The sequence below is a fragment of the Mastomys coucha genome, unplaced genomic scaffold (assembly GCF_008632895.1).
Source record: "Mastomys coucha isolate ucsf_1 unplaced genomic scaffold, UCSF_Mcou_1 pScaffold9, whole genome shotgun sequence".
Classification (NCBI taxonomy): Eukaryota; Metazoa; Chordata; class Mammalia; order Rodentia; family Muridae; genus Mastomys; species Mastomys coucha.
The window spans coordinates 56,801,669-56,810,281 of record NW_022196915.1 but is presented as its reverse complement, the minus strand read 5'-3'; the positions used below and the strand labels follow the sequence as shown (position 1 = coordinate 56,810,281).

General features: G+C 46.3%; 1 protein-coding gene across 6 annotated transcripts in view; it reads left to right on the top strand.

The window, feature by feature from the left end:
* Nucleotides 1-8,613, top strand: part of Slc39a14 (solute carrier family 39 member 14) — a 47,012-nt gene that overhangs the window by 19,108 nt on the left and 19,291 nt on the right. For 3 of the 6 annotated variants that reach the window (XM_031361424.1, XM_031361429.1, XM_031361428.1), the window contains one exon: nt 497-596. The exons of the other annotated variants lie outside the window; for them this stretch is intronic. The gene's annotated coding sequence lies outside the window, so the exon portion shown is untranslated. The remainder of the gene's footprint in view (nt 1-496; nt 597-8,613) is intronic. 6 annotated transcript variants of the gene reach the window in all.

Genomic DNA, 8,613 nt, shown 5'->3' with positions numbered 1-8,613 from the left:
CCCCCACCCCACAGGGAGCATCTCTTTCTTTCCAGGCCCTTTGATTCACTTTTCCACAGCTCAGTGTCTCTCTGTTAACTCTTTGTGGTACTGTACGAGTTCCATGAGTACATGGTACCAGAGTGTCTCTTTGTGGTCCTCATGTCAGAGCGCTAACCTGCATGAGGCTCCATGTTAGGGCTTAGGCATTGCATAAGAAAACACAACCAGACTGTACTCTGACATCCTGTGCTGCTCAAATTCCCAGTGTGACTCAGACTGTGCCAGTTTGATGGGCTCATTGCATGGGCAACTGTTTTGTGGGAAGAGGCTGGGCCTTCTCTTCTTCAGGATAGACCCGAGGACATCTGTTTTGTTGGAATGGTTCCCTGGCAGAGATGTCTTTATGCCACAGCTACCAGATGCCTAAGTAGCAACCCCTTGCAGCATAGTTCCAGCAATAGGATCTTTGGAGTAGGCTCTGCGAGCTCAGCCTGGTTTTCTTCATCTCTTCCAGTGTGTCTCCCAGCTGCTTAATATCCTGCTCGGAGTCTCTGTTGGCTCAGTTTAACCTGGTAAACCTTGAGCTGGACATTAGCCTTGGCTTCACTGTCCTGGTAAGTTTCTTGCATGGGGCTTACTGTCCCAATTCTGTGAGGGAAGGTACCTGATTTCTTTCTTATCTACTGAAACAGTCATGTAGCCCAGTCTTGGTATATAGCTGAGCTTGAACGTGGATTCGTTTTTCTTCTCTTCTGGGGGCTGGTATGTGCTGGGCAGGGAATGGGTTTTAGATTTGGTAGGTATAAGCTAGCTTTTAGTTTATTTAGCATAAGTGAAGTACCCAGGATGATGGTGCCTACCCATAATCCTAGTCCTTAGTAGGAGGATTGTCGTGAGTTCAAGGCCAGCCTGGGCTACATGTTCAGGCCTTCGAGAGTTACATAGCAAAATCCATTCTGGAAATAAAAGACAAGACAAAAAATGTGTTTGTATGTTTGTGCTGGTTGTGTGTGTGTGTGTGTGTGTGTGTGTGTGTGTGTGTGTGAGTGAATTCACAATAAGAGAATAGTTTAGAAGAAGGAACAATAAATGGGTCTGACAGGTGGCTTCACATGGCCTGTTGGAACATTTATTGACATAGAATGTCTGTAGAAGGAGTTGTTGGTCTGTAGGGGCCTTATAGACTTTAGTAAGATGGGAAGGTAAACGTCTCATCTTCGATCAGAAATTCTTTACACATGGCCCCTTGTGTGCCCAGCACTGGGCCAGGCTTACGCTGCCAAGGGGTACTAGAGGACCCTCTTTGCCTTTTAGGAACAAAAATCTAGTTAAGCAGGCTTGTTAGAAGACCAAGAAATTTAATATTCAAAATAGTTGGGGAGCTCAGAGTTACACCTACATGGCTCCCTGGAAGAGAATGCAATGGAGATGCCTGTGAGGAAAAGCATTTACGATGGAGTTACCAGGCCTTGCTTTTTTATTTGACTCTGGATGACAAGCTGGAGGCACTTGCTTAAGCAGTGATGTAAGTGATGGGTGTGAGTGAGTTCCGAGTTGCTTAGGCCACACGTGGGACCCTGGTCTGGCAAACAGTAGTGAACTTAGAGGGACAACAGGCCATGCTTTTGCAATCTGGGAAATGTTGAGGGATAAGAACAGGGACAACTCAAGCTGGGCTTTGGTGGGAAGAGCTGGCTGCCTGCCTTGAACCACTTCCCTGTCTTTCCCAGCCTGAAGACATTTTGGAAGTTCTGGCCCAGATTCCTGGTGGGCTTTGAGCCCTGAAGTATGCTTTTCTCCTCTCTTGCCTGGTTCCAACCCTGGGCTTGGCTGTCATTAAACTCATTCCAGGCCCAGCTTGGGGCTAAGTAAGCCTTCCTGGTCAGTTTATGCTGGCTGCCCCAGGCCCTTATCACTGGTTTCTGGCCTTACAAACCTCCTCTCCACTGTGCTGACACACACGGTGGGGGAGAGCAGCAGATGCTTGTGTGGTGAGCTCAAGGCGACTGGTTCTGATTCTGTTTGCTGCTTCTGGGTTACCATTGACCTTTTTTTCTTCTTAATGGTCTTATGTTCTTCCTGTTTTAGCAGCCTGAGATTTCTTGGGGTGAGTGAGTGGGCCCCTTCCTCTCCTGTGCTGTCTGGAAGTTGCCCACCCTGGGTGACCTTTGGCATGCCATAGCTTAGGGCTCAGATTCTGGAACAGGAACTAGGAGAACTGTAAAGTGGTTTGGTGGTGGTGGTGGAAATGGAATAATACAACCCTTGAATGCCTGGAGCCAAGAACTAGGCCATATTCCAGTTGTAGTGTTCGTCGGCTCTTTCCTTGGGAGAAGGAAGGCGAAGGATAGCTCTTCTTGGGTGGGTAAGGCCCTGGTCCATGCTCATTCAATGAGTGGCTAGGGACTAAGATGGGATAGTTAATCTCTTTTTGCTAGTTTCAAATAGGATCTTCCTTTGCTGCCTACGCTGCCCTTGAACTTGAAGTAATCCTCCTGCTTCAGCTTGTGGAGGGCTGATTTACAGGTGTGCACTACCTCAGTAACCACCACCACCACCTTCCCTTTTCCTTTTTTGTGGTTCGGGGGTTCAGTCCTAGAACCCACATTCTTGGCCTTTCGGAGGGTAGGGCGGGGAGGCAGGGCCTGTTTGAGGGAAGTGGAAGTGAGATAGGATCTCTCTCTCTTTTTTTAAAGATTTATTTATTTTATGTATATGAGTACACTATAGCTGTACAGATAGTTGTGAGCCTTCATTTGGTTGTTGGGAATTGACTTTTCAGGATCTCTGCTTGCTCCAATGGACCCTGCTCGCTCAGTCCCTGCTTGCTCTGGCCCAAAGATTTATTTATTATTATAAAGAAGTACACTGTAGCTGTCTTCAGATGGGCCAGAAGATGGAGTCAGATCTCATTACGGGTGGTTGTGGGCCACCATGTGGTTGCTGGGATTTTTTTTTTTTAAGATTTATTTATTATTATATCTAAGTACACTGCAGCTGTCTTCAGGCAGAAGAGGGTGTCAGATCTCATTACGGGTGGTTGTGAGCCACCATGTGGTTGCTGGGATTTGAACTCAGGACCTCTGAAAGAGCAGTCAGTGCTCTTAACCGCTGAGCTATCTCTCCAGCCCGGTTGCTGGGATTTTAACTCACGACCTTCAGAAGAGCAGTCGATGTTCTTACCCGCTGAGCCATCTCACCAGCCCAAGACAGGATCTCTTGTAGCCCAGGCTAGTCTCTATATATGAAATGACTAAGGCTGGCCTAAAACTCCTGATGATCCTACCTCTGCCTCCCAGATGCTTGGAGTTACAGGCATATACCACTTTACCTCTGTACTACTATGGTGCTTAGGCAGTCTTTGAATTTACTCTCTAGCCCAAGCGGAACTGAAGATCCTCCTGCCTCTGGCCACTTGAGTAGCTGGGATGGATCACAGATCTGCACCACCATAGTTCTCCTTGAAGCCCTCTGGATTCCAAAAGCTGTATCTACCTGAATCTCACGCTTTAAGGCTGCCGCTCGGGCTGGGTTGTAGCCTGTTGGTAGGTAGAATATTTGCTTAGCATATACAAGGTCCTCAGCTCCACAAAGGGAGATGGAGAGAAGAGTAATTACTAGCTTTCTAATTTTGGGTATGGAGACTTACACAGGTGACTGACTGTATCAGTGTTTGTTTGACCATAAATACGGAAGATATTGTAATGAAATGTTTATGGGAGAGCTCTTGTGATCAGATGTGTCAGCAGTTGTTTCTATAGAGCTCTGGGTGTTTCCTTTGGTTTGGTTTGGTTTTAGTTTTTTGAGACAAGGTTTCTCTTTGTAGAGCTGGCTGTCCTGGAACTCACTCTGTAGCCTAGGCTGCACCCTATAGACACCCACCCACCTCTGCCTCCTGAGTGTGGCACCACTGCCCAGTGGGTTTTAGGGTTTGTGCTATACATTCTTCCAGGCATAATCAGACAGAAATGGACATGAAAAATACTCCTGTGGAATAGCTTTGCAATTCCTGCCCTGTAACAGAAGAGAAAGAAACTGCAGTGAACTAAAGGGTATTGTTAAGCGTTAGAGAAATATGTTCTTTGCAAGAGATAATTTTCTACCCAGCAACATTAAATGCTTGTGAGTTGTCTGTAATTACTCGGTTTAATTTTAGGCAGTGCCTGTTGACTCTTGCTCTATTTCAGAGGAGGGGACATTTGCCTTCTCATACTGTCCTAGTCTCCCCTCCCCCACACCACAATTATGCTAATTACCTTATTGGAATGTCTACTTTTTAAAAAGGATTTCTTCCAGCCTTGGTTTCTGCTTTTGTAAGCATTTAAAAATTTTTAATTTTATTGTTTTTATGTGTAGGTGGATGTGTACCACAGATCATGTGGAGAGGTCCGAGGGCAGAGTTTTCCTTTTACCTGGTTTTGAGGCAGGGTCTTTTAGCTCTGTACATTGGCTGCTCTGGCCCTCAAGCTGCTAGATGCTAGCTGGCTTAGCCTCTGTCTTGATGTGCAAAGGCTGGGATTGTAGGTGGATCCCGCTACAACCAACTTCTTTCCAGAAAAAAATTTTTAAGATTTATTTATATTTTATGTTTCTGAGTGTCTTTTGCCTGTATGGATGTGTACCAGATGAGTGCTAGGTACCCGTGGAGGCCTGAAGAGACCCAAGGATGGCACAGATACTCAGGAACTGGAGTTACAAATGGTTGTGAGCCACCATGTGGGTACTGTAAGAGAAACAAGTGCTCTTAAGTAAAGCTCTCTCTCCAGTCCCAACAAACAACTTTTTACATATGCCCTGGGGACTCAGGTTAGCACACCAGGCTTGTGGGGCCAGCACCCTTGGCTGTCTTATCTTTCTTGCTCCCCAAACTCTTCATTTCCTTCACTCCCAAATTCACTTTATGAGAGAGAGAGAGAGAGAGAGAGAGAGAGAGAGAGAGAATCTGTGTGTCTGTGGGCGGGAGAGGAAGAGAGGAAGAGGGAGCTACATTTCATTATGAAGTCATTTTCTTCCCTGGCAAGGGAATTTCTTTGGTTTGGTTTTGTTTTGTTTTGGTTTTTTGGTTTTGGTTTTTTTTTTTTTTTTTCCAAGACAGGATTTCTCTGTGTAGCCTTGGCTGTCCTGGAACTCACTCTGTAGACCAGGCTGGCCTCGAACTCAGAAATCCACCTGCCTTTGCCTCCCGGGAATTTCTTTTATGCTTGGGTATCTCTACTTGTTAATTTAATGAGATCTTGGCAAGGGATAATACTATTTATTTATTTATTTATTTCTAGGAATTGAACCCAGGACCTCACACTTGCTGGACAAGCATTTAACTGCCAACTTCTATCCCCACTTTTTTTTTTTTTTTTAATTTTTGAAATTGGATCTCACTAAATTAACCAAATCAGCCTTGAACATACTTTGTAGGCCTTGGACTCAACTTTGTGGCCCATTGGCTTTGCCTTGAATTCATAATCCTCCTGCCTCAGTCTCCTGAGTAGTTGGGATTACAAGCCTGGCTTCAAGGCTCAACAAGGAATAATGTTTTTTGGTTTTCCTCCAGAAAGAGTCTACTAATGCCCATACTGGCCTGTGTAACTAAGGCTAGCCTTGAACTCCTAACCTTCTTGGTTTTATAGAACTTCCTGAGTGCTGGGATTAAAGGTGCGCACACCAGGCCTTTCTGTCAGAGGGCTTTAAATGTGTTTTCCTGCTTCTTTTCTGATGTTGAATGTTGCTATAAGGAGATGAGAATAGTGTGATAACTTCCATGTAAAAAGGGCTTTAGTCAGGGTGCTGGTGTACGTCTGTACATCACTCTTGGGAGGCCGAGGTAAGACAGGAGGACCATGAATTTCAAGTCGGCCTGAGCCACCTCCCAGTACTGTGCCTTCCCACACCTTAAAGATTTATATTTCTCTGTGTGTGCCTGTGTGAATTTATGTACATCATATGTGCGTGCATAAGAGTATATGGAGGCCAGGAGAGGGTGTTGGATTTCCTGGCACTGGAGTTGCAGGTGATTGTGGGTACTGGAAACCCTCTTTTTCCTTCCACTTACAATAGTTTTCTCAAGTTTCCTTTGTTGGTATTTCTGGTCTGAGTGGCTGGCATAGTTCTGTTCTCTGACAACTGTAATCTACTAGTGCCTTGGTGGTGCTGTTTGGTTCTTCTTTTCTGGTTCTCTTGTTGTACATTATCTCCATTCTGCATGTGTGTGTGAGTGTGTGTGTGTGTGTGTGTGTACATATGATTGAATACGCATGTGCAGGAGTGTATATATGGAACCCAGAGGTCAATGTTGGGTTTCTTCCTTAATGGTTCCTTGCCTTATTCTTTGAGGCAGAGTTTCCCGTGAACCTGGAGCTTCCCTGGCTGACCAACAAGCCCCAGGAATGAATACTCTTGCTTCCTTCCGTCTTTCCAGGGCTGACATTACAAGTCTCCACAGATGGCTCTTACATGGGCTCTGGAGACTCAGCTCTCTCTTGGGTCCTGCTTTGTTTGTTTGTTTTGAGACAGGGTTTCTCCCTATAGCCCTGGCTGTCCTGGAACTCACTCTGTAGACCAGGCTGGCCTCGAACTCAGAAATCCACCTGCCTCTGCCTCCCAAGTGCTGGGATTAAAGGTGTGTGCCACCACCACCCGGCTTAGGTCCTGTTCTGTGATTTGTTTCTTTTTGGCTTTGTTTCTTTTATAGATGGAGTTTAACTTTTGAGACTAGGCTGGCTCGGAACTGATGTGTACAACCCTTGTCTCAGCCTCCCAAGTCCTGTTATCTATGGACCTACTGTTCTGGTCATGGGCAGAACTATTTTCTTAGAGTCTTGTGATGCTAGTATGCATGGCTTTGCCTGTGTTTGCCTAATGTTCTGTTATCCCTCAAAATAGAAAAACCGCTCTCTTCCTTCCCACCATGTGGGTTGATTTCCCCACTTCCCACAGGCATGCAGAGGGTGTTCACCAATGTTCTCTGGGTCTGGAGAATGGGGGTGTGAGAGGGACATGGCTCTGTCCTCTGTTCTGGAATTTTTATGAATGACTCCTATAATGCTGACATGGTTCAGTCTACTATTTTGGTAGAGTACCTCACATTTCTATTGGAAGGGAATACTGAGTCTGGGACTGGCAGGTTATCCTTAGGTCAGTGTGTGTGTGTGTGTGTGTGTGTGTGTGTGTGTGTGTGTGTGTGTGTGTGTGTTGGAACCCTTCTACTGGAAAGAGGTAGCTATCCTTCCCATTTCCCACAAAATGCTTTCCCCATAACCTTCTATTGGAAAGGACCGAGAATTGGTGGCAGTTTGCCTCTTGACAGGCTTTGAGCCTTAGTGAGAAATGGCCTCGTTTTTTGCTCAGCTCATCATTTAGGTTGTCTCAGCTGGGGCTGAGAGAGAGCAGTTTTCTTTTTAGTCATAGTCAAAGCAGTTGGGAAGTGTGTCCTTTAGCAAACACTTGGATTGTAGGGAAGTCAGAGATTGTCAGGGAAGGGCAATTGGGGCAGCCATCTTAGAACCAGTTCTAGCTAGCTCTCCTGAAATGGAACTTCTGGCCCTTCAGGCATCCTGTCCTCAAAGATAAAGAAATTAGGTGAGGTTGAAATTCAGCTTGATCACCTAGGGAGTACTCCATGTGGCAAGGGAGAAGGGTCTTAAGGACACATCTCCGTGGCCTCAGGAACACTCTTGCCTTGGCCAAGTTTGTCTTGCACCCTGTGTGAGTGTGTCTGTCTGTGTGTCTGTTTTTTGTTTGTTTGTCTTTATGGCAGTGCTCAGAGAAACCTGGGTAGAGAGTAGTAGTCTGGGCCAGACCAAGTTCCCTCAAGTTCCTATCCTATTCTCCTTGGTGATCAGCTTCTTGACTGAACCTCATGGCAAACTACCACCTAGCTACTCCTGCCTCACAGAAAAAAGTAAGCGCTCTGCTTCTTTATTTTGGTTAGGTCTAGGAAAAAAAAAAAACAGAGCCAGCTAAATACTGCAGAAAAGTGTGCAAACAGAGCAGGCGGAACCACGTTTGTAGGTGCTTCTGGACCTGATGGGGGGTGACAGCGGCGGGATTCCAGCTCAGCCTGAGGATGGCAGGGGGCCAGTCACAGTGCTCCAGAATTCCAGGATGAATGTCATATTGTCCCCTGAGGCTTCGGTCTGGTGCTTAGAGATAGACCTGAGGCTTTAGAATAACTTACTTCTGACCCTGAGCCCAGTGGTCAGGGGGGCATGGGGGCGGGACTCCAGTGGCTCTTTAATAGGCAGGGCCCGGAGTGAGTAGCCACACACTGGAGCCTTGTTTCTGCCCCAGTCTGACTAGCACTTCAGGCTCAGCTCCCTGGGAGGACGACAGTTGCTCCTCTATACCACTGAGGGAGGAGTTCTGGTAAGACCTGTGTGTATTTTCTCTGCCTCTTTCTTTATTTCCTCCAAGGAATCTGGGTTTTGTTGTCATTCGCTTGCTTGGTTGTGGGTTGTGGGTTGTTTGCTGGGTAGTGTCTGCCTGCCCGTGTGCTCTCTTGAGTCTTCCTAGGTCACCCTGGCTGACCTGGAACTCAGTTTTTGTGGATCCAATAGCAATCATCCTGCTTCTGCCTCCCAAGTGCTCAGATTACAAATGTGAGCCACTGTGCCTGGCTAACTTCAAAGAGTCTTTTAT